Here is a 24893-nt window from a genome sequence, read left to right on the forward strand (position 1 = left end):
CTTCTGGGGAGAGCTTCATATTTCTCTCGCAGCCTGTAGGAAGTCATGCTCTTGGAGCACTTGGGGTAGTTGCCCCTCGTTTTCCTCATTAAGTGGGGTTAGTTTGGGGACCAGGCCTTGCTGGGAGTTAGAGACCAGCCTAGACCCCAGGGCCCCTGGGGCGTGATACCGTGGGAGATGAGGCGGCTCTCTGCCACCCGCCCTACCCAGCTTTCCAGCGACATGGCAGGCACGGCTCTCTGGCTCAGAGCTGCAGACGGTCCCTGGCCCCTACAGAGGCCAGGCCCAGATGCAAGAAAGGAGTTCTGTCTTTTGAAGCTTGTAAAGAGTTAAAAGGAGAGGAGGGGGCTGGCGGGGGCCTACTCCAGGTTCTGAATGTCAAGGGGACAAGCTGCGGGGCCAGACCAACTCCAGGGAGACAATGCGACAAGTTACAAAACATCCAGCAGCATCCACGACTAATTTCTTCCCCTGTTTGTCCTGCCGCCGAGGCCGAGTTAAAAGGCAACGCTTTGGGGGCTGAAAGGCTCCCAGCAGGGGTCTGCGCACAGGGGGACCCCGAGCCTTTGTGGCTTTTGTTCCAGGCCGCTAATAAGCCGACTCCCGCTGGGCGCTTTGAGGGCCCCAGATTCCCGTCCCAGCGCCGCTGCCCCGCCTCGGAGCACCGGCAAATCTCTATCTCAGCCCCGCCGGCCCAGGGTGTGCCCAGTGTCCTTCCGTGGTGTGAGTGGAATTAGCAGATTGTATCACGAAATATTTCTAGGGATTTACATTCCGGTGGTCAAGAGTCTTCTCAAAGCTTTTCTCCTGCATGAAGGAGTGGGAGGCACCCCGCAGAGTTAGCCAGGAGTAGGCAGGGGCAGGCCTTGGGGGTCACCCGTCCTTGTCCCCATGGGGCCTTTATGAGGACTCCTCCAGTCTGCAACTTGAGATGTGGCAACAATGCGAGGTGGTCATTCTACAGGGCTGGTTGTTTCCCCGACAGCTGCTGGGGTGACCGCCCCAGCCCAGCCTGCAGCAGCACTGTCCAGACGCTGGCCGAGGCTCTGAGGAGGCTCCGAACTTGCCCAGAGTTACCCATCCCTCCCTCCCTCCTTCCCTCCTTCCCTCCCTCCCTCCATCTGCCCCCCAGCCCCTTCCCAGAACTTTGTCTTCTCCTCCTGCTCAGGGAGGCCCCACGGCGGGCTTGTCTTGGGGTGGCCCATGAGAGCTTGCTGCTCTGCCCTATACCCTGCATAGGCCCAGGGTCTCTGGGGACACCCTCACCATAAGCCCAAGAGGGCCAGCTCCATCCACATCACTTCGGGGAGACGTGTTCTGAGAGCTTCCTGTCCCACTTTTGGTGGCCATTTCAGCCTCCACGGGGTCTTGCGGCCAGGTGTCTTGCATGAAGGGCCACGTGTACAGGGAACACACAGTTATCCTCCGGGGTCCTGCCCAGCGTGGGGTGTGGAAGAGCCACATCCCCCTTGGAGTAGGGCCGGGTCCTGACGTCCCAGCATGGGCGAGTCAGGGCGCTGGGGGCCGGGGAAGCCACAGAGCCGACACGCCCTGCCCCTCAGAACTCACAGGTGACGTGCCATCACGCCAGGTTGACAGGTGAAGAAAAGCAGGCTGGGTGAGTGTAAGAAAGGACGGCAGGCGGCTGGGGGGCTGGGCATGACTGCTCAGCCTGGGGGTCGGCCTCTCTGTGGAGGTGACATTTGGTCAGGACTGAGGGAGGCTGGCCATCCTGGAGGCTGTGAATGTGGGCTGTAGGAGTCCTGGAACCTGGGGTGGGCACAGGGCCCTGAGAGAGGGATAGAATGGGCTGAGAGGCTGAATCTGGGTCCTGCGGGGCATGGGGACCGTGGAGGGCTGTGAGCAAGAGAGTGACCACAGGCAGACCCAGGCTCCAGGAACACCCCACCTTCTGTCCTGCCAGGGGTGGAGGTGGCTGCTGACTGAGGTTGGCATCCATCCATGAGACTCCTGCTGACTGGACTCCCCTCGCCCCAGGGTGATGGCGCTGACGGTGCTGTCTCCATTTACTGTTGGGACAAGTGAGGGGTCAGGAGTCTCAGGAGCCTCTCAAGGGACACTGGGCATGCTTGCCACTTAGCAGGGACACTAGAAGTGCGTTGGCCCACCCAGACCAGGCTGGATCCCAGCTTTGGCCCTCGAGACCCCCAGCAAATCCCTCCCTCTCTGAGCCTCGGTGTCCTCATCTGTTAAGTGAAATACGATGACACCCTCCTTTCTGACTTTGGGGGGTGGGCATAGGTGAGATCAGGAGCACTTTGGACATGCCTGGCCCATCTGGAGGCCCCATGAAGACAGCCCAGGCCTGGTCCAGTTCACGGGTCTGTCCCTGATGTGGCAGTTGTGCCTGGAAGCAGTCATGTGTAGTTAAAGACAATGTTAAGGCTCAAAGAGGCAATGTGTCAGTTAGCTTTGCTGTGAAACAAGCTGTCCCCAGACCTAGCAGCTCAAAATAACAAGTGTTGGGGTGGCCTGGTGACGCAGTGTTTAAGTTCGCACGTTCTACTTCGGCGACCCAGGGTTCACCGATTCAGATGCCGGGTGCAGACCTGCGCACCACTTGTCGAGCCATGCTGTGGCAGGTGTCCCACACATAAAGTAGAGGAAGATGGGCACGGATGTTAGCTCAGGGCCAATCTTCCTCAGCAAAAAGAGGAGGATTGGCAGCAGATGTTAGCTCAGGGCTAATCTTCCTCAAAAAATAAAAAAGCAAGCGTTTCTCATTGTTCACACTCCTGTGGGTTGGCTGAGCATGTTGACTGGTGTGAGCAGGGACTGGTGGTCTAGGATGGCCTCACTCACGGGTCAGGCCGTTGGCTGGTGGCTGGGGCCTTTCCTCCAGTTGGCTAGCTAGGGCTGGTTCACACAGTGGTGACCACAGGGTTCTCATGGCAAGAGAGGGCAGCCCAGTGCACAAGTCCTGCCAGCTTCCATTTATGCTCATGACCCAGTGGCCAGAATGAGTCACCCGGCCAAACCCAGATTCAAGAGGGTGAAGAGAGGGCTTCTTCCCTTGGGGGCGGGGGCGAAGTGAAGTCACAGGGCAGAGGTGCATGCGACGGGTATGAGAGGGGCTGGCACCTTCATGGTCTGCCACAGGTGTGAAGGAATTCACTTTTTACCAGGTGGAGCAGAAATGTAAAGCCAGCTCCCTGTGTCTACCATGCACCCCTGCCCCCCACCTCCACACACGGCCTTGGGTCCTGCCCAGGGGCCCCATTCTCCTGATAGAAAACCACATCTGGACTGGGACGCTCCAATAAAATCATCAGGGAGCCACGGACAAGGAGTCCAGGAAGGGAAGACAGAAAGAAAAACACGCACACATGCAGGCCCAGATAATATACAGTCCTCCCGCCGGCTCAGTATCGCTTTACGGTGTCACCTTTCGGCATGTAGCCACTTATTCTGTCAGGGCGCAGAGCTCTCCCACTCCGCCAGGTGACGGCCCTAAATCCTCGGAAACGACAGCCATCCTCCCGCCTGGATTGGGTTTCTGCAAAATGGAGTGGGGTGGGCAGCCAGGGTCCCCAACCCTCCCACCCGTGAGCTGCCAAGCGTGCATCGAGGGCTGGGAACTGGGCTGCAGCGTCTCCCTGGGAAGCTGATGCTGCCCTCGGAGTGGGGAAGGTGGAGGATGAAGAGCAGCAAGGAGGAGAAAGGTCAGGACCCCTGCAGGGCTGGAGCCTTGTCACCCAGGCAGGGCCCCCATCAACAGCCCCTCCCGACCTCAGTCGGGCACCTCCTTTGTAGTCCCTCAAGGAGAAGGGCCGGAGGAGCCTGGGGTGCCCTGAGTGTGGCTCTAGTTGAGTGCCAGCCTCATGCTTGGCCCTCTGCCCACGTTCCCCCTCTCTCATCACCACCCCCACCCCGGGGACGATGTTGTGATTATTCTGGGCTCACAGATGAGCACGTGGGGCCTTGCCAGGGAAGACAGAGGGGCTGTAGAGCCGGGAGTCAGAACCAGGGTAGGGGTCACCTGCCCCCACATGTAGCAGGGTCTCCAGGATCAAGCTTTTGGCCTTAGCACAGAGCTGGCTTCATCCTGCTCTGCTGCTTGCTGTCTGTGCAATCCTGAACAAATTTAAAGGCCCAAGCCTCAGTGTTCCCAGCTAGAAGGCGGACACACGGTGGTCTCTGTCACAGGGAGTAGACAACTGATCCAGTAACCTATGCCAGGTGCCGAGGGCCATGCCTGGCACAGCCGGTGCTCAGAAGAGGGTGGTGCATCAGGAGCCGTCCATGGAAATCCGCTGTGTCACCAGGGCACCTGGTCTGTTTACGGACAGCCAGCGAGCCCAACAGTCTGGCGTACAATTTGCTGAAAACCATGAGACATATCTCCTAAACTTCCACGTTTTGAACGAGGGTTAAACTTGTTCGCTGCCCTGTTTCAGCCCCTCGGGGCGTCAGGGTAGGGCGGGCATGAATTAGTGAGCGGGACACAGGAGTGAAGTGTTTGGGGGTGAAGGCCATCCACGGCAGAGACAGGGGCGAGCCTCAGAGAAGCTCCGAGTTGGTCTCACCTTCTCAGACCCGTGCTGAACTGGACAGCCGTCCGCCGTGGGGGACCAGCCGCGGGGGAGCCCCTCAGCACACCCACTGCCTTGCTCTCCGACTGGGAGAGGCAGCTCGGCCCATCTCCTACATCTCAAGAGGGGCTTTCAGAGTGGAGACGCCCTGCCATTTGTGTCTGGGGTCCCTGATCTTCCCTCTGAGTCGCTGACATGGAGGCCCAACCTTTACCTATGGTTGAAGACGTGCCAAGTTCAAAGGCCGTGCCCCCAGAACCCCAGTCATCTTGCCTTCAGCCCGTTCCTGGATGCGTGCCCCACATGAGGCTGAGTGGCCCTCCCAGCCTTCAGTGCCCAGAGCCCCCCGGGCTCCAGACTCCACAGCCCGATTCACATGCCAGCTGAGGGGGCCCAGGGAAGGCGGGGGGCCTGCTGGGTTTCTGAAACCCATCAGCTTGTGCAAACACTGTCTCCTTGCTGCCCGAAGGGCAGGTCAGCCTCCCGGTTAATCACGCTGGGCCCTGAGAGCTCCCTGGGGCCCTGCAGGTCAAGGAGAGGCAGGAGGCTGACTCCCAGCTTCTCAGATTCTGCTGAACTCACTGAAACCCTGACCTTCGGGCTTCCCCGTTAATGCGTGATAAGGACGCGCCAAGAAAAACAGCAGGCGAGAGACCCCTGGTTTCTTCACGAATTCCAGAGCGCTTGGTTCATTCGGCAGGGAAGGGGCCCCAGGCGGCCGAGCGTGCAGAGCCACCTCTGCGTGGGCGTAGGGCTGGGGACGGCCTAGAGGGAGCCAGCTAAGGAGGACCACCTGCCCGCTCCAGGAAGATTGCTTCCAGCTGGCTGGGGCGGCCAAGGCCGAGGGTGGGTCCCAGGCAGTGGCTGAGACCGGGCTGCACTTGCTCACGTGATGTGTGTGCGGACGTGGCTGGCTCAGGCGGGGGTGCATGTGGAGGCTCGCCCACCCAGACTTCTGACTTGAGAGTCTACCTGGGGTCTCTGGGTAGATTCTGTGGGCTCTGCCAGGTGCCCTTAAATCAAGGGCAGTGGTGTGTTTGAGCAAGGAACGGGTCTCCCTGGAGGCTAGCCTCAGGCTGACAATAGGTTTTCAAAGAACCCAGACACAACCCAGCAGATGATCGCTGCTCTCAGAGCTGGGTAAACTGAGGCCCAGGGCAGTGAAGTGACCTGCTCCAGGTCCTAGCACTCTCCACCCCCGCCCCACCATGGCCCATGTGACAGGGCAGCGGCCAGGAGCCCAGAGGGGCTCTGGGTGGGGACTAGTTGGTGGACTGAGGCCAGAGAGATGGGCAAGGCCCATTCCCAGCAGGGAGGAACATTATTTGATATTTCTTCCCCAAATCACGTTATTTCTGTGTTGGCCTGAATAGGCGCTGACTCTGGTACGGGAGAAGTGGGGATGTTCAAGCATGGCCGTGGCCGCCTTCCCCTGGAATGTGCCTCTCCTGCAGCTCGGCGGGCAGCTGTCCCCAGGTTGGGTAGAGGGGTGCCCCCACCCCCAGCACCAGGGCCAGATCTGCCTTTCCAGAGGCTCAGGAAGAGCACGAGGCCCCTCCCCAGCAGTTCACAACAGACATCCATGCTCCTTACAGAGAGATGGAAGGCGTTTACCCCCATGCACTGGGCTGCCCCAGCTCTGCCTCCCAGGTGAAGGGATGGCCCTGGGCGTGGAGGTCAGCAGGGGCAGAGGACATTTGAGTCACTTGGCTAGGGGCTCAGGTTCTGCACTCCCAGCTCCCCATCCCCAAGGGGGTCCTGAAAAACCCTGCGTTGTCTTTAAAACATCCCAGCAAAAGAGCCTGTGCCTGCCTTCTGCTCTGTCGGGTTTGCTTCCGCTTCTGAGCTTCAGGAATCCGTCTGCCCGAGTCGGAGTGAGACTATACATGCCAGACTCCAGGAAGGACAGGCCCCCAGGACAGTGGGATTCTGGAACAGCAGAGGCCTCAAAAGCTCAGCGTCGGCAGATGTTAGGGGCGAGAAGGCATCTTGGGGGATGCGCAGGGCCCTGGGGGCAGACTCGTGGATCCAAATGCAGTCTCGCCAAGCCCTGGGGCAACCCAGCCTCTCTGAGCTTCATTCCCTCGTCTGTAAAATGGAGACAGTAACAGGCAGCTTCGTGTGTGGAGCAGAATTGTATAGAAAGCAGATGGCACCTTGGGATGATCCATGTGTGGCAGGGGATGGGAATCACCAGGCCTCCCACAGGAATCTGGGGCTAGTGTCCTTGCAGAGGATCCCCCCCGGACTCAGGATGGAGGGAAGAGGGAAGTACTCAGGCCCTGGAGAGGGAAGGTCATGTGAGCAGTTCACCTTTAGGAGAGGGGCTGGGCCCCAAGGTGTGGGGGCGGGTCATAGGCGACTCCACAGTGGGGAGCCCCGGGCCCAAACCGGAAGCCCCAGGCAAGGATCCTGGGACGTAACCTGCAGAGCCCGGCCTCCCGGGGGAGCAAGCTGGCAGAGAAGAGCTGTGTGGTCTGGAAGGGTGGATGGACGGCGTCCAGGGCTCAAAGACAACATCAATGGGAAACGAGCCTGGCACATGCCTCACTCACACCACGAGGAGGCGGAGACCCGGGCGGTGCTCCTTCCTCTGTGGGTACTGCAGGGCTCCACAGCGCAGGCAGAGGGCACCCCGGGTTCCCCAGGATACTGCTGTAGTCACAGCGCTCCATTCCCATTGCTCGCGGCACAGAATCCAAACCTCTCACCCAGCTCCAGGTTCACGCGGCCGCCGGTTTCTGCTCGCCTCGCCGCTCCTGTTCACTGCGCCTCCAGCCTTCTCCTGTCCCTCAGCCTCCTCCTCCGGCTCATTCCTGCCCCAGGGCCTCTGCACATGTTCCCCTCCAGGTCCTATGATGGCCCCGCCCTCCCCCCATGCAGGTCTCCCCTCTCCTGTCCCCTCCACTCTTACCCTCTGCTGGACTCTGAATGTGGCTCCTCACAGCCCCTCCTGAGCCCTGCAGGCCATGTCGTCTCCTCTACCCCAGATAGAAGCCTCTGAGGCCAGGGCTCACCAGGGTCCAGCCCGCTTCCTTCTGGAGAGTCCAAAATCACCCATCGGCAGATCCGGGCGTTGGGAAGAACAAGCCCAGGGGGCCCAGGTCCAGGCAGAGCCCTTCTGGTCCCCGAGAGCCCGGGCTAGGAGGAACGTCTCAGGAGTCCCCTGCCGGGGCAGAACGTCCACCTTACCTTGGCAGCCCCTCGCCACCCCAGAGGGCCGGCCTCTCTGGATGCTGTTGAACCGCCAGAAACTTAATCTATTATTACACAGAAACTTCTGTGAAGTCAGGGGTTTGAACTCCCCAGAAGTGTTTGCCTGATTTGGGGCCGATAGCGGGGTGATTAATGCTGGCGATAAGGTGTTGATTGGTTCTGGGAGCCGCTGCAGACACAGGGGCTGTTGTGCGCGCCGGGCTGGCAACTGTGCTCCCCAGAACAATAGCCCATTTATCCACTGCCCCGCCTGCCACCCGCCGGCCCGGATGGGCACAAAGGGCTCTCGGGCCAGGAACCCCGGAGCCTGGCTCTCTCTGGGGAGAGGGCCTGGCGCTGCGGGGCAAGCACTGTCCCGGCCTGGAATTGATGAAAGAAAGGTACTGAGTCCACCCCTTGTTCTCCTTGTTCCCTGAGCTCCCCAGGGTGGAGCCTCACTGGGGATGACAAAATCTCCATGCCTCAGTAGCCATACCTGTGAAATGGGAGCACGAAGTCCTCACCCCCTGGAGCTGCTGGCAGATTAAATTAGATCAAATAGAAAAGTCCTTAGAGACAAGTGTGTGTTTATTCAGCAAACAAGAACACCTGCTACAGGTGTGTGGGATGTAGCAGCAACAATGTAGATAAAAATTCGCGGCAAATTGACACAAAATCAACACAAAATTGATCTACAGCCACACAAATGGATACAAAGTTGATATAAATCGACATAAAATTGATGCATACTGGAGGAGGCAACATTCCAAAGGGGGTAGCACGGATAGTCACAGGAGACATAAGGAAAGGTGCTTAACTCGTCATTACTGATAAGTGCTTCGGAGGCAAACACAAGCCAGGCAGGACTGGTGCTGGGAAGGGGCCTGTCCTGAATTGGGTCAAGGGACGTCTTACGGAGAGAGTGATTAGACCAAACCCTGGGGAAGGTGAGTTTCATGGTATTAGGGTGGAGAATGCTCTGGACAAGGGCCCATGGGAGGAAGCTGATGTGGTCAGGACCTGGGAGTCACTGACTTTCACCCTGAGTGGGGCATGACCCGACCCAGATGGTAACAGGGTTGCTCCAGCTGCAGAGCCAAGGATGGACCATAGAGGGGCTAGACAGGCCTGGGGGACTAAGTCTGAGACTAGTGCACCAGCCCAGGCGTGCGAGGAGGAAAGTGGTGGACTCCAGGGCTGTTTGAAAGGGGGACTGTTTGAATATCCTATAGCTACTGTAACAAATTCCTACAACCTTAGTGGCTTTAAACAACATAAATGTGCGATCTAGTAGTTCTGGAGGTCAGAAGTCCAATGTGGGGCTCTTTGAGCTAAAATCCAGGTGTGGGCAGGGCTGGTTCCTTCTGGACACTCCAGGCAAGAATCCTTTTCTTGCCTTTCCCGGCATCTGAAGGCGCCCGCATCCTTGGCTCGCAGCCCCTTCCTTGCAGTACTCCAACTTTTCCTTCTCTCGGTTCCTCCTCTCTCTGACTGTCTCCCCTGCCTCTCTCTTTCCCTTATAAGGAGCGCAGTGAGCAGGGTAGTGGGCGGGGCTGGGAGTGGTGGGGGCAGACCACACGGGGCCTGGGAGGCCCCAGCACGGAGGTTGACTTTGTCCCCAGGCAGTAAGTGCTGGCCTCAGGCTTGTGTGGCCACAGAGTCTCCCGGCTCCTGCCTGGGTCCCCAGGGGAGGCAGATTAGGGTGGGGGCTGCTGGGGATGCAGCCAGGGTGGCTGAAATGGTCAGAGGTGGAGAGGGAGAGGGGGCCAGGGCCAGACTCCAGGGCTGTTTGGGGCTAGGCCTGGGAGGCTGTGCACAGGAGCTGAGCTAGGCTCTCGGCTGGATGAACCAGAGGCTGTCTCGGTGGGATAGGCTGCAGGGACCAGAGCCCTGGGCCAGCGCCGTATGTCTCTGGAGCTCAGCTTCACTAGCAGGAAAGGGAAGAGGCCTTGCTGCCTTGCGTTGCGAGCGAGCACCTGCCTCGGCCCAACAGCTAATGCAGGACCTGAGGGTCCCGGGGCTGCTAGGGGAGAGCTACCCCATAGCCCCTGGACTCCCTGAGGGGGACCTCACCGAGCGGCAGCCCACAGCTCCCCAACTTGAGGGCTGCTGAAGTCCCCAAGGCCTGAGTCGGTTCTTCAGGGTGTCACCCCGTGTTCCCATTGTTGCAGGGAGAGAACAATACGAGAGTTCCCTCATCCCACGGCCGGAATGCCAGGCCCCTGGGGAATGCAGGCCCTGGTGAGTCTGGCACATTCCAGCCGTGTGTCAGTGGCAGAGTCCCAGGACTGGGAGCCAAGGCCACAGGCCGTCCATCACTGCGCCCACCTCACCACTGGCCTGGGGAGTGAGGTTGTCCAGTGAGGCTCCCCCGGCAGGACACGTGGCTCCACACACTCAGTGGGCGGGTGGGGTGGGTCCCTCCCGGGTGGGTCCCTCCCTCATCCGGCGACCCCTTCTCAGCTCCAGGCAAGCTCTTCCGGTTTTGCCTTGTGTCCCCAAGTAAGACCTCACTGCGGCCCCGCACAGCCCATCTTCCAGGGGACCCTGCGGTCCTGGGACTCAGGGCACTAGAACCCCCTCAGGCAGTGCCCGGGGGTGGACGGAGGCCAGCTCAGGGCAAGGAGTGTGCCCGAAGCAAGTTAGTGCAGGCTGAGTCCCCAGCCTAGGCGCCCGACCTTCTCCTGTCCGGCCACCCTGACAGTCAGCCGTCCAGGACGCCCCCTGTGGCACTATCCCTTTGGAAGCTGCTAGAGCTCTTCCCTTGGGCCCCCTTTGTCTGCCTCCTCAGCACCAGGTCTTCTGGTTGAAAGACAGTTGTGGGAGGACTCACTCAGCCAAAGTAGGTCATTGGGCCACGGCAGCAGCCTCTCATGGATGTTACTACCAGGACGGCAATTCGGCTGGGCCTCTGGGCGCTGGCGCCGGGAGCTCAGCCACCAGCACCTTCCGACAGGCATCCCCTTCCTCGCCATCCTGGTTGCCCTGGGTGTGTGTGTGAGGAGGTGGGCAGGCCCATTCTCTCCCAGGTGGTGGCCAGGGCACCATGCCCAGCACAGCCCCATCCCTCCCTCAGAAGAGAAGAAAGGACACAGTGCCAGGGCCAAGAGGAGGCCAGATTGCAGAGACTTGGGGGCACCCCGCTGAGGCCGGCCCTTCCTGGCTCCTGTGCCCCCTCCTTGCCCGTCAGAGGAATGGAAGTCCAGGCTGGGGCTCCAGACCTGCCCCTCAGGGTGCTGGCCTGAGGGGGGGTCAGGAGCGCCTGAGACGAGGCCTCCATCCGTATGGTGTTCACTCCACGGGGGTTTGGCAAGTGCCTTCCGAGTGCCAGGCCCCTTCTAGAAGCCAGGCTGCAGTGTGAGCAAGCTGCCCCCCAACAGCTCCCTGCCACTGGGGTGGGGGTGATGACGTGGTCTTGCTTCAAGGGGGTGGCCGGCTGGCCTTCACGCACTTCCTGTCTCCCAGGAGCCTCACGCTAGCATCCCGATAGCCTGACACCATGGTCAGCACCATGCGATTCGACCGTGAACAACCTGCCATAGGGTGAAGGCCCTGCCCCCGCCGCGCTTCCTCTCTCGTGGGCACTGGGATCAAGGAGCCTGCTGTGCCCGACTTGCAATGCCAGCCCCCGCCGGGCAGGCGGCTCCTGGCTTCTCTTCCCTCTCGCCTTTGCTGGGGCCGCCTGCAGACCTTGCCTGGACCTTCTCTCCCTGTGCCAAGGCCCTGAGGTGATGTGGACAGGCAAGCGCTACAGCTGGGAGTGAGCGAAGGGCCTGCGGCACTGGTTGCTTCCGACGGGGCCCGAGGGGCGTCTGACCTTTCCGGCCATGGGGCAGCAGTTGCGTGAGCACGAACAATCACCCCAGTGTGCAAGGCACAAGCGGCCTTTTCTTCCTCGCCAGGCCAGCGCGCACAGCTCCCAGCCTGGCTTCCCTTGAACAAACATATTTATTGTGGCCGCCACCGAGGGCTTCGCCTCACAGCCGGAGCCCGGGGGCCTGTGTCCCACCCACCGGGGCCTAGGGAGGGGACCCCTGCCCTGCAGGCCCCAGCCCCCCATCATGCCCAAGGCAGGGTGGCTCCAGTCCCCCTGCGGCTGGGTGGCTGCTGGCGTTCCCACTGGGAGCCTGTGACCACCCACAGGCAACAAGCCAACTGCTGAGCTGCAGGCACGTGGGGGGGGGTGGGGTCGCAGAGATAGGCACACCTGAGCCGGCCCTTACCTCCTGGGCCTCAGTCCCTCCTCAGGAAGATGGGAAGCATCACCTGGGGGCTGGGGATCACTCCCTCCCTCCGAGCCCCACTCCTGCCCCACCCGGACCTCTGCTCCTCAGGCTGCTCTGGGACTGCTTTTCCTCAATCCTGTGTATACGGGAGGGAGAGGGCTACTGGGCCCCTGTGGCTTCCTGGCCTCCTCCATGGGGACATCCTGAATTGTGGGGTCGGCCCCAGCTGGGGCTCTCAGCTGTCTCAGCACAGGGGCCTCGCCTGGCCCCCTCCCCGCTCTCGCACAGCCCCCTATCTCCTTGCTCAGCCTCTTCCCCACCCAGCAGGCTGGTCTAGGCGTTCCCCACAAGCCCTCTCCCTATGCGCCAGTGGATGCCATCCCTAGTTCAGAGGACTCATCCTGATGTGGGCAGGCTGTTGAGATCCCAAAGGGTAGAACAGTACCCCCAAGCTTGTCAGCACCGTATCTGGAAAGGAGAGCTAGGGAGACCTTGAAGGGAGGGACCACTGGAGAAGGGACACGGCTGGGCAGAGGCAGCCCTGCGCCATCTCGTGCCTCTCTCCCTACCCACCCCAAGCCCCAGGCTGCAGCCTTACCACTCTCTTTCCTACCTCAGGGCCTTTGCACATCCTGCTCCCTCTGCCCTGCCCTATGTGACGCTCCCAGCACACACGCATGTACATGCACACACTGTCTTGCTCCCTGGCTAAATCCTGTTTAGTCTTCAGGCCTCAGCTGCCACTTGCCCCTCCAGTCCTCCTTGGATCAGGCATTGTTCTAAATCAGGACCCCTCGTGGTTCTTTGCCCAGCCTAGCCTTGCCTAACCGAGGTTTTGGCCTCTGATCGTATGCATCAGGGGGTGCTTGTCTCATGCCTGTCTCTCCCCTGGCAGGGGAGGGCACTGCTCTGGCCCTGGCGGCTGGGGATGTGTGCATGAGAGGGTGCTTGATAGACGTCCAAAGAATGAATGAACAAGCAAACCAATGACTGAATGAGAAATCACATGCCGGGAGGCAAGAGAGCTGATGGGTTCAGAATCTGTAAGGGTGTCAGCCAGGCAGGAGCCCGTGGTACATTGTGCTGTAGGGGCAAGGGTGGGGGCGGCTGAGAAGGGCCTGGCGACCCGTCTGGGCTCTGCACTTTGCTCCAGGCAGCAGGGAGCTCAGAGGGCTGGGGAGCAATGGGTCAGACAAGTGAGCTTTAGGATCCCCCCGTCCTCTGCGGTCCAATGCTCCTTCGCAGGCTGTGCGCTTGGTTGAGGTGAAGGGAGATGGGTCTGGTGGCTGGGGTGTGCTGGAGGGAGAGGGTTGGAGACGGGCTGGGGAGTGGATGTGGTGAGGGAGCGGGGCTATGGAGGCTGACATCAGGCTGCTTGCTCAGGCCACTCACTGGGTTGGGGCGACGGCAGTGCGACCCCCATGGCAAAGACCTCGAGAGAAGGAGCAGGCCTTAGAGTGGGGGGCTTCCTGAGGAGTCCAGCCGAATCCCAGGCATTTTCGACCAAGCACAAGGAGCTGGTGATTCTGGAAGCTACTGTATAGACAGGGCGAGAACAGAACATTTGTCCAGAACCGTACTTCTCTGCCGTGAACTGTGTCTTCTGGATAAGCTACCTGCCTCTTCCAGCCTCAGTTTCCCCCACTGTGAAATAGGGAGTACGCTGCCTGCTCGGGCCTGCCCACACTGTCCTGTCTGAGCAGAGTGGTGGGTCGAGCTCCAGGAGGAGGGATCGCTGGGCTGTGGACAGACCTATGGCTTTCCCGACCCTGGGCTGGGGCCACCAAGAAGCGGAGTCCCCACAGAGGCCTCTGGGGTGGCAGTGCGGAGTGGCATGGCCGAGTGAGGGTGGCAGAGCCCCCTCCCACCTCATTCATTCCTTACCCCGCCCTGGACTGCCAACCTCTTGGGCCAGGGGGACCCAACACCACATCTCCGCTGGGGTCATCACTCCTCCTGCTTTCCAAGGCCCAGCCCGCCGTCCCCTCCCTCGAGATCTTTCATTTGGTGTGTGTATGCATGTCGGGAACCTCTGAGCTAGAGGACGTATGAGTCAGCTAGAGCTGCTGGGACAAATGCCACAGGCCAGGCAGCTCCCGGTCCTGGAGGCTGGATGTCCGAGGTCAAGGTGTGGGCAGGGCTGGTTCCCCCTGAGGCCTCTCTCCTTGGCGTGTAGACACCATCTCCTCCCTGTGTCCTCACAGGGTCGTCCCTCTGTGCGTGTCTGTGTCCTCATCTCCTCTTCTTATAAGGACACCCAGTCACACTGGATTAGGGCCCACCCCAATGACCTCATTTTACCTTAATCACCTCTTTAAAGGCCCCATCCCCAAAGGCAGTCACACTCTGAGGCAGGATGGGTAGACGGGACGAGCCCACCCTATTTCTTCATGTCTGGAGGAAGGACAGAGGCAACGGTGCAGGAAGCCCCCAGGAGCTGCCTCAGGCTGGGACAGGGAGGCGGGTGGTCCTGTGGGTGCCTGAGATGCCAAAGAGTAGCTCACTGGCGGGGCCCAGCCCTCCCGCCTGCCTTCAGGGTTCCCTAGTCCCCTGCATCTGCAGGAAAGCTTCCCCAGCCACCATCCTGGGGAGCGCCAGGAATGGGACCAGCCTAGACTCCACTCTAGGGCTTGGGACTACCTGGGGTTGAGGATGACTGAGTCTGAGGGGTACCGGGGGCCTGGGAATATCAAGGCCCACGAAGGTTGGGAACCCAGACAGTATCTGGGCCCTTGAGTTTCAAAGTCCCTGAGCACCTGGGGCCTGGAGAGCCCAGATCCTGGTGAGTGTTAGAGCCTGAGGATCCTCGGGGGCCCGTGGAGGCCCTGGGGCCTGTGAGTATGAGGCCCTGGGAAGCTGCGGGGATCAGAGGGCAGCACCGTGCTTGGAGAGCAGGAGCAGGGTAGGCTCCAGGGGGACGGGGGACCACTGGGTGCTAGTTGCCTAGGGAGGAAGTCCCTGGCTTGGACCCTGCAGGGGAGGGGTCAGTGCAAGGTTCTCACCATGGTGGGCTTGCTCAAGCTGTCGCCAGCACTCCAGCTACACAGCCTGCAAACCCCACCCCAGCCCCTTCCAGGTGTCCCTCTGTGATCTCCCGCCAGTACAAACCCAGGGGCACAGGGGCTGCCGACTGAACCAGGCGTGGCCCGGAGCAAAGGGCAGCCTCCCACTGCTCACGCATCTGCCACCTGCGTGTGGCTGCCCGGGTGGGCTCCTGGGGCCAGCACTGTGTGCTGTGTGCAGGCACCCGGTGGGGTAGGGCCATGGGACAGGAACTCTTTCAACATAAGACGCCTGAGGCTCAGAGACCCCACAGCGTGTGTGGGGAGCTAGGGTTGAGCCCGGGTCAGCCTCAGGCCACCTCTGCAGTGCTGGCTGAGGCTGGGGAGGAAGCACTGTCCTGCCTGCCCTTCCCAGGGCTTCTGAGTGCCCCCTGCCACATCTCCACACCCTGGGGCCCCCAACACCCAGGAGGAGGAGCTGGGGGTACCAAGTCCCATCAGTGGGGTCCGGAAAGGATCCTGGCAGGAAGGCATTTGAGCCAGGGCTTTCAGGTTAGGCAGGACCCCTGGGAGAGGTGGGGCGGGGAAGGGTGAGTCCAGAGGGAGCAGCAAAGGAACAAAGGAAGAATCTGGCTTCTCGGGTCACCGGGAGGGGCGCCGGGTGTGAGTCAAGGTGAGGGGTGAAGGGAGTGGCTGGTCACCTGTGCTGGCCACCCCGACCCGGTCCCCACTCTCCTGGGCGTGTCCACCATGCGGCAGGGCTGCAGGCCCAGGCCCACCAGGGCAGCCCCAGGGGCCTCTGGCTGCCTGAGACCTGGAAGGAGTTAACTCCCGAGCCTCGTGGGCTGGCAAACCCTGACTCACAGAGCAATAAAATTCTTGTGTTTTAAAAATCAGTATATTAGCTTAATTTTATAGATTTCAGAAGTGCTACTTGAAAATAAAAATCTCCTAATTATATTTATGATCCCAATGTGAATCCATTTGACTCCGTTCGTGCCGAAGAACCTTTGTGTGGAATGCCAGGAGCCCTCGTCCCGACGCGGCCGTGACAGACCGTAAAACGCAGCTGGGGGCCGCGCCGCAGGGTTCGGGGTCGCTGGGAAGTCTCTGTATCTCTGCGACGGAGGTTGTCGCGGAGCGGCGTGGAGCCCCAGGATGTCGTGGAACGGGGACTGTTGGAGCCCCGTTGCAGGCCTCCATGGGTGGGGCCTGCCGTTGCCGTCGTGACATGCAGGAGCCAGTCAGGGGGCTGCAGGGAGGGTGGGATGCAGCACAGAACGGATGCTGGCCCTCTCGACGTCAGGGGAGAATCGCATCCCCCTCCAATGGCCTGACGTTGACCCATGGCCTATGGTCAGAATGGAAATGTAACTTGAAATGAAGAAGATGAGCAAGGAAAGTTCCAGACAGTGGGGCGGGAAGGAGATTCAAGGAAGGAAAAGTCGGGGGTGGGATGAGCCCCTCCCAGGGGGAGGCTGGGGACTGGGGGGCGCCTCACAGCAGGCTCCTCAGCCGAGGGAATGGGCAGCCTTGTTGGCACAAGGCTGGGGTGATAAGGGAGGGCACCCTGAGGAGGTGACATGCCCTGAGCATGAAATGAGAGGCAAAAAGTCCCCCATTTCAGGCCAAAGGCCAGAGTGAGAAAACAAAGGTGGCAGGGCCATCTACACCCAGCGTGTCTGCCCAGGGCATTCCCTACCTCTGCTTGCCTCCCCTGGGGGCAGAGACCCCAGCCCAGCTATGGGACAGCCTAGGGCTGTGGCTGCTCCCCAGCTCTGGCTGGGCCTGAAGCTGTGTCCTTGGAGGCCAGAGAAGGCCAACCTATGCCTGCCCCGTCCCAGTGGGGTCCCTGGGTCACTGGGAGGACGTGGGGGTTGGCTTGGAAAAGGCCTGTGTGGCCTTTGGGCGTGGGGGGTGGGTCTGACTTTCCTGGGGGCCCCTGGCCGGGCCAGGCCGTCCTCTCAGCAGACCACGTGCTGAGCGCCAGCCGCAGAGACACTGGGGGGATTGTCCTCCCCCCGCCCCCGGCCTCTGCGCGCCGGCCTTCCACAGGAATTCGGAGCAGGCCGCTGAGTGGGCTGTAATCGGACGCCAGGCCGAGCCGCCCTGTTGTTGCAGGTGCAGTGTGGGTACCCGCGGCCAGGTGGGCGGGTGCAGTGCTGGCTGTCGCTCACCAGCCCAGGCGGGGTGGGTGGGGACCCCTGGTAGGGGCGGAAGCTGGGACAGCAGAGGGTGGTCCGAGCCTTGCTGCTGCCCACTGTGTGAACTCCAGACAGGACCTCCCTGAGGTCTTCATCTCCCTGGGAAGTGGGAGGATGCTGGCCCAGCCTCCTGGGCGATGGTGAGGGGGATGACGGGCCAGCACCACTCATGCCCAGCATGTAGGGACAGGCCATGGGTGCAGCAGGGTCCCTCCGCAGGCTGGGTGAGCTGACGCCATGCCCATGGTGTGAGATGCTGCCAGCCCGTCCCACAGATGTATCAGCTGAGGCCCCAGAAGGTTGATGGCAAGTTCAAGGTCACCCAAGGTTACATGGTGACACAAGTATTTAAACCCAGCAGTTCCAGCTGCCCACAGGGAGCTACTGCCACCCTATCGGTGGCTCAGGGCCATTTGGATTTCAAGGCCCCATCAAAACCCATTATCAACCCCTTGCCCCCAAGAAGTGGAATGGCACAAAGTGGCCAACTTCTTAATTGTGAAGGAAAAAGGACATCTTAGAAGACAACTTTGCTCTAATTAAATACTACCATTCATTCGAGAAAGTCTGAAAACATCATCTCTGACCAGAGAAAAGAGTCCTAAGTTTTATAGTGAGATCTTTCTCCTCCTGGGCCCACCACCAGCCCAGCTCTTTGTGCCCCTCTAGAGCAGCGAGCACCACAGGGGTTTGGGGAGAGGATGCTCCGAGGACTGCTGGCTCCGTCGGCGTCATGCCTTCACTGGGTTGATGCTGGCCTGGTTGACCATGTCCAGGGGGACAGAGAGAGGAGGCCTGTCAGGAGCGCTCCTGGGGATGTGGCTTGGAGGAGTGTCCTGAGGGAGGCCAGCCTCTGTGGACCGGAACCAGAGGCCTCCCCAAGGTGGGATCTGGTCACTGAGCCTGACAGGCCTGGTGTGTGGGCATGCAGTGGGAGCCCCCGGGGACACTGGGCAGGCAGCGCAAAGCCACCCAGGTATCCAGGGCCTGCCACCCCATGCCCACTGATTCCTCAGCCTAAGCAGCTGGGAGGGCGGCCAGGAGCAGATCCCAGTGGGGCTGGCAGGACTCTGGTTTGCTTTAAAACCATGAGAAGCCCCAGGACTTGTTTCTCTCCCCTTCTGCAAGATGGGCTGGCCAGGGCCTCTTGGGGACGGTGCCTGGGAGAGCTCCCAAGTGTGGTAGGAAGGAGGTTGGGGCATGGGAGGGAGCATGCAGCTGCCCATCAGCCTGGACGGGGGTGGGGGAACTTCAACATGTTCAGTGAATCTTACTCTTTATTGTGTGTGTTTTGACAACTACCATCTACTTAGAGTCACTTATTCTGGCTTTCAAATACACTTAGATAAGGAGACACAGTTTATTTAAAGGAAAAACATTGAGCAAACAATGGTACAGGTGTTCAAAGATACAGAGTGAGTGACAGATGTGGCAAGGGACCCTGGTGTGGCCATGCCCAGGGGACAGCACATGCTGACTTTGGAGTCCTCCCAGCAGGCCCTAAACCTGGGTGGGCAGCACAGTACCCTCATGGCTGGACGCCATGTGGTGGATGCCCCTGTTAGTTTCCTATGGCTGCTGTGACAAATGATGAAAGTTTGGTGGCTTGAAACAACACGAACTTGTCATCTTATGGTCCTGGAGGTCAGAATGGTCTCACTGGACTGAAATCAAGGTGTGGGCAGGCTGGCTCTTTCTGGAGGCTCCAGGGGAGAGTCCATCACTGGCCTTTTTCAGCTTCCAAAAGCCACCTGCATCCCCTGGCTCGTGGCCCCGTCCTCCAGCTTCAAAGGACCCACGGCCCGCGGGATCCTCCTCACATGCCGTATCTCTGACCTGCTGCACAGAGTCGCAGTCCTGCACTCCTTCTCTCACTCCTGCCCTCCTACCTCTTTCCCTATAAGGAACTTGTGATTGAGTCAGGCCCACTCGAATAATCCATGGTAAATTCCCATCTCACCGTCACCTCTTAGCAACCGTCATTCCATCTACAGCCTTTATTCCCCTTTGCCGCATAACTGAATATATTCCTGGGTTCCAGGGACCAGGATGTGGACATCTTTGGGGGCCATTATTTTCATCACGGTGCCCTGCATAGGGTCAGGTCCCCTGCGTCTTCCTGCATCCCCTCAGGGCCACCTCAGGCTGTACTGTCTCAGGTGAGAATTGAAGTGTCCTTGGGCAGCTGCAGACCAGGGAGTAAGACGGTGGGACTGAGAGGCAGGACAGGTCTCTGTGAGCGGGGAGAAGCGTGGGTCCTGGCCTTCTCAGCTTACCCTCCTCTGGCCCCAGGCCTGACCTCTATCTGGGTCTCCGTCCTCCTCCCTTTAGCCCTCTCTTTTACTGATGGAATGTTCCAGAACATTCTGCCCCCACTTACTTGCGGTTATTGCCCTGTCACCCTACAGAATGGAGGCACCAGGCTCTAGAACATGCTGGGTTCCTTGAAGGGGGACCCATCCCTTCTTCCAGCTGAGCCCTCTCTCTGGCTCCCCAGGCAAGCCCAGGGTGGGTCACCACCTGCAGAAACCCCCAGAGGACCCCAGCAGTGCCTCTTGTACTCCCACCCCAGGACCAGCCGCTCCTGGCCATTTTATAACCTCCCAGAGCTCTTGGTTCTTGAGTTTTTCAGACAGCACTGACTGTGGTAAGACATTCTGTTGGGCGCTGTGACATCATGAGATTTGTCTACATTAAAAGGAAGAAAAATAACTTCTGAAAACAAAACAGGTTTTCCTGCCTGTCCTGCTCTTGAGGCTGGAGTGGGTTTTGCACAGAATGGTCGTCTCCTCTTGGCCTCCCAGCAGCGGGTGGCTTGGACTCCAGGCTGTGCCGGCTGGAATCAGCCCCGTGAGATGGGCAGCACAGTCTAGGGTAGGGGCTGTCTGGTGCCCGGAGCTCAGACACCACGGGAGGTGGCCAGTGGCCTCAGGCTCTGGGGGCCCAGCTGAGGAGCCGGGCCCGGCATGCCCGATCACAGCCTATCTTGGTGCCCCCGGCCATCTGGCCGCTGCTCCCCCCGCGGAGCTGCAGCGGGGGCCCTCTCTCCAGTGGGGCGTCTGCACGCCCAGCTGTGCCGCCTCACATGAAGGATTCGTGTGAATGCTGGTCCGGGGGGCCCAGGCCCCCCGCCGCCCTTTCTTGGGGCAGTTTGCACTTTGCAGCTGAATCAATGAGAAGCAGAAATGCCGTGGCAGGGAGTGTTTACTGATTTGACTTTTTGGGGGCTTGAGGATGCTCCATGTTTGTCCAGGCTCTGTCCTGCCAGGTCCTCTGGGAGCTTTGCAAACAAGAGGCCCCGGAGGGAAGGAGGCCTCCTCTCCCCCGAGTTCTCCGAGTCCCCCCCGCGGGCTGACGGTGGTGCTGGGGGCCAGCAGGGCCTCCCGCCTACTGTTGCTGAGTAAATGCAGGCCGAGCTGAGCAAACCCGTGACCTCGGGGCCCCAAGTGAGTGGGCGCAGAGAGCCCAGCACTTTGAGGCCTCTGGGTTTGGGTGCAGAGGCAACCCAGCGAGACTGGGCAGCAGCCACAGTCAGGTCCAGGGTCACAGGCAGGCTGCTCAGAGTGCTGGAGTGGCCAGGGCTGGTCTCTTCTTCCCTCTGGTCCCAGAGGGTGCTCCTTGCCCTGAGGTGGAGTTCTTGAATTTCAGCAAGTTCTTTGTTAAGACTGCTGACCCACATAGCCTTCGATAAGCATCTATGGAAACAGAGGCAGGTGTCTGTGACGCAAACTTGAGCCAGGACACCCGGGTTATGACGTTTGAGAGGGAACGGGACATTCTTAACAGTCGCTCGGGGACAACTGGTGTGACCCAGGACGCCCAGGATGAGCAGGCACCTGAGCGATAGCCTGCACTTCCACTAGAGCTGTCCCCCTGGGCTCCCTTGCCATGTGGGGACTGATTTTTGTTTTGCCTTTGGGGGTCTCTGGCCCCAGGGCTCTGTGCTCCTCAAGCAAGGGAGATCTGGGGTTCGACCAGGTGCCTTTCTTCACTTCTTGTGAAGCATCCTTCAAGCCCCTTTTCCTCCAGGACCTGGCACAGGCTTTGCAGGAGGGCCTCCCACACCCTCTCACGGGCTGACCTCAGAGTTGGAAATAACCCCGGCCCTTGCCCAGCACTTGGGGCCGGAGATGTCAGAGCCCCAGGCTTGCTGTCGTTCTGCCCCAACCTCCCTCCTACTCCCCTATCTTGGCTCCCAAAGAAAGAGTGCGTGAGCAGGGCGTGGACCCTCCACGCCCTGCCAGGGCTGTGTGCCCTGGAAGAGAACAGCGCTGTCTGGCCCTCTTTTCCCTGACTCCATGAGTCTCCACAGTTGGGCCACAGGGCTCTGCGTCTGCCAACGGTGCCCAAGGGGGATAGAGTTGGAGGGCTCCTGAGTGACATACTGCTGCCCACAGTGTCCAGCGAAAGGCCCTCTCCGTGATGTACTCTGGGAAATGCCTGGCGCACTCTGACCACAACCCAGATGCAAGGCTCATCTTCCTGGTGGCCTAGACACACACACACACACACACATACTGGGATGTTCTCCATTCTAATGGGTTCTATTCCGTTCTAAATAATTTTATTCTCATTTTATTGATAATTATGAAATAATTAAACAATTATTTATAATAAATATGTAGCAAATGTATCACAGATAAAATATGTAATACAATAATATAATTATTATTATTATTTTAACTACTTTTAGAAATTATTATGGCCTGTGGTTTGGACGCCCTGCTCTAGCCCACCTGTCCCCAATCAGGACACCTGCTCCCTGGGACCCTGCTGGTTCAGGGAGGCGTGTGCTTGCAAATGGTTAAAGTTCATGTACCCAGGTGGGTGTGCGTGGACATGGATTTCCGATTTCTCTGAAAACTTAATTGGCAATTTTGAGAAGATTCGGTTAAGACGTGTTGGGGTCAAACCATTAAAAAGCCCGGGAAGAATATTGGGGGGATCCGACCAGATCTTCGTTCTCAGGTTGCCTACAAGCGCCTGTGGGTAAGATCCTAGCACCTCCAGACGCTGTCAGGGCGCGGGCTGCAGATGGGACCTGGGCCGGCATGGCGGGGTCCGCCAATAGATGCTCGTTGGACTTTTTAGGTTGAGATAACATGTCGAAGATGCCAGTGTATCGAGTTCACAGCTTCCACTTTTTCACCCACCTTTCCGATGACCCACCATCTGCTGCCCAAACGTACAGCCTCATGGGCCAGTGGCCCCCAGCCATGGTGTCAGGTGGCTGTTCAGGACACAAACGGCCTCAGGAAAGGAATGTTACATGTGCTGGTCCTTCTGGTGGGGCAGGATGTTTCAGGGGAAATTACAGAGGTATCCTTACCGGCCTATGCTGCAGGTCTATGCTGGAGGGCCTGGGGGCATGTGGGTGCCGGCCCGAGGGCCCGCTCCTGCGTGTTCCCACCTGACGGCCTCCCTTGAGCCCAGCCTGGGCTTTGAGCCCCGGTGCCTGCCCTCTGTGTGGCTTGGAACGTCAGCCGCCCTGTTCCTGGCACCCACTGCACCTTCGCCTCCTCTTGGCCACAGTCGTCGGTTGAAAATCAACTGATTATTCCCTCCCCGGACACACTCCCACTCCCCTGAACGATGAGCACTGGGGCTGAGGCCCAGCGGGGGCTCCGGAAGTGTGGCCAGTGTTTGGTTGGAACTTCTGGGGCCCTGTGGGGCCACCACCTTCCCCAGCCCTCCAGCCTGTGGCTATTGGGCGTGTCCATCTGCTTTGCCCTTGCCCCACTCACTGACTCAGGCTTCTTTTTGGAGCGTGGGGAGGGGGCGTTGGAGACTAGGAGTGGGAAGCTGAGGGACCCAAGATCTGGGGTTTTTGCTCAAGGAACTGTAGGGGAAGATTCGTCACCCGTCCATTTCCACGGCGCTTCATGAGGCCAGCAAGGAGCCTCTCCAGGCTGCCGCTGGGGACTCAGCCAAAAGCTGTGGCTTGAATCCTGCCTTCTTAGGACACCCTGGGTCCACTCTGGTGTCTCCTCCAGAACAGGAGGCAACACCCCAGTGTGAACATGAGTGTGGGACTCAGAGGAAAGAAAGTTCTGGGCCAGGCTGGCATCAAATGCACTAATCAGCTGGGAGTTTCTTGGGGCATCTGAGTTCCCTTAGCTTCTTCTGGGCCCCTGGGAGCCGAGGATGTGTTTCCTGCCCGCTCTAGTCCCGGTGAGCATCTGACACCTGCAGGGGTACGAGATGTACCTGTTTCAGAGCCCTAACCTGAGGCCAGGCAAAGTTGAGACTGGTCTGAGGTTGCTCCTTGTCCCAGAGCCGGCATGTGTGCATGTGTCCATTCATTCCTTTCTTTATTGTTTCATTCATTCACCACTGTTTCCTGAGCCCCTATATGCCAGGCACTGTCCTGGGCCCTGAAGATACAAAAATGAACAAAAAAGACAAAATCCCCATCCACAGAACTTAGGAGTTTGCAGGGAAGACAACAGGGAAGAAGGAATTTCCGTAAAGAGAAGTCAGATTCTGGCAGTCCGATGGCGGGCGAGATGAGGCCTTGGAGAGGAAATGAGCAGCCCAGCCAGGCAGAGGCCCCCTGGATCAGAAATCCTAAACTGTGACATCCCAACTGCATGCACCGTGGGCTTCATCATGTCTGCTGTTAGATCTTTTCCTCCGTTCGCCTTAGAATTCGCCTTTTGTCGTGTGAGTCTTTAATCCCTGCCAGGTACACCTTTGTGTGCTGGGTAAGGACCTAGCTTCATTTTCCTCCCCTGTGCGGTGCCTGTTTTCCCAGCCCACCTCCCAGTCTCTCCAGCCTGTCCCCAGCAGTTGGCGGTGTCATCTTAGAGGTTGGCTGTGTGTACGAGGTGTGTGATCCCGGATCCTTCTCTGCACCAGTGGCCTGTGGTCTGGGGGACAAGCCGGTGCCGTGCACACCTGCTGTGCTGGTTTGCAAGTGGGTGCTGATGCCAGCCCGGCACCTAACCCCTCCTCCCCACATTGAACCCCTTTTTCAGTTTGATTTATCTGTTTGGAATGTTTACTCCTCCATTTCCACTTTAGAGTAAGTTTATTAAGCTTCTGAATTCCAGTGGGGAGTTTGCTTGGGGTTGCATTGAATTTACAGATTACGCTTGGGAAAAACTGGAATCTCTGTCATATTATGCCATCTCACCCAAGAGCAGGGAACGGCTCTGCATCGACTCAGGTCGTCTTCCTGGCTCTCAACTGGAGTGGGACAGTGTTCTTGGAGGGCTCCTCTCGTGGCATTTGCTTCAGCTTTTCCCAGATCATACATCCTCTCTAGTGCTATGTGGGGGCTTATTTTTCCTAGGATGTTATTGCTGGAGTAAAGAAATGCCACTGATTTGAGCAGGCTCATCATCTACTGGACTTTTTTAAAATCAGTTCTAATAATTGATCTGTTGACCTTGCTGATTTTCTAAGTAGATGATCTTATCAACTGCAAATAATGACAGTTTTATCTTTTCTCTCCCAATCCTCACGTCAATTTCTTTCTTTTCTTTTGCATTAAGCGAGATCTCTAGGACTACCTTAAATAGTGTGGGGGTCATGGGCATCTTTGTCTTATTCCAAGGCTTAGTGGAAATGCATTTAAAGTTTCTCCATTAATGGGATGGTTTGTTCTAGGTTTTTGGTCTATAAATTGCCAAGTTAAAGAAGTTCCTTTCTATTCCTATTCTTTAAAGATTTAATTTTTTTACTATCAGAAGGTTTTGAACCTTATCAAAA

At 58.9% G+C, this 24893-nt stretch overlaps 1 protein-coding gene and 1 long non-coding RNA gene across 8 annotated transcripts in view; one reads left to right on the forward strand and one right to left on the reverse strand.

Annotated features, from left to right (window-relative positions):
• Positions 1-24893, forward strand: part of KCNQ1 (potassium voltage-gated channel subfamily Q member 1) — a 344780-nt gene that overhangs the window by 213553 nt on the left and 106334 nt on the right.
• On the reverse strand, positions 755-7972 carry LOC138916457 (uncharacterized). The gene is made up of 2 exons (XR_011423769.1): positions 7468-7972; positions 755-7369 (listed from the first exon to the last, which is right to left on the reverse strand). It is a non-coding gene; the product is annotated as an uncharacterized lncRNA (long non-coding RNA).

Source organism: Equus caballus, chromosome 12 (genome assembly GCF_041296265.1).
Source record: "Equus caballus isolate H_3958 breed thoroughbred chromosome 12, TB-T2T, whole genome shotgun sequence".
Lineage (NCBI taxonomy): Eukaryota > Metazoa > Chordata > Mammalia > Perissodactyla > Equidae > Equus > Equus caballus.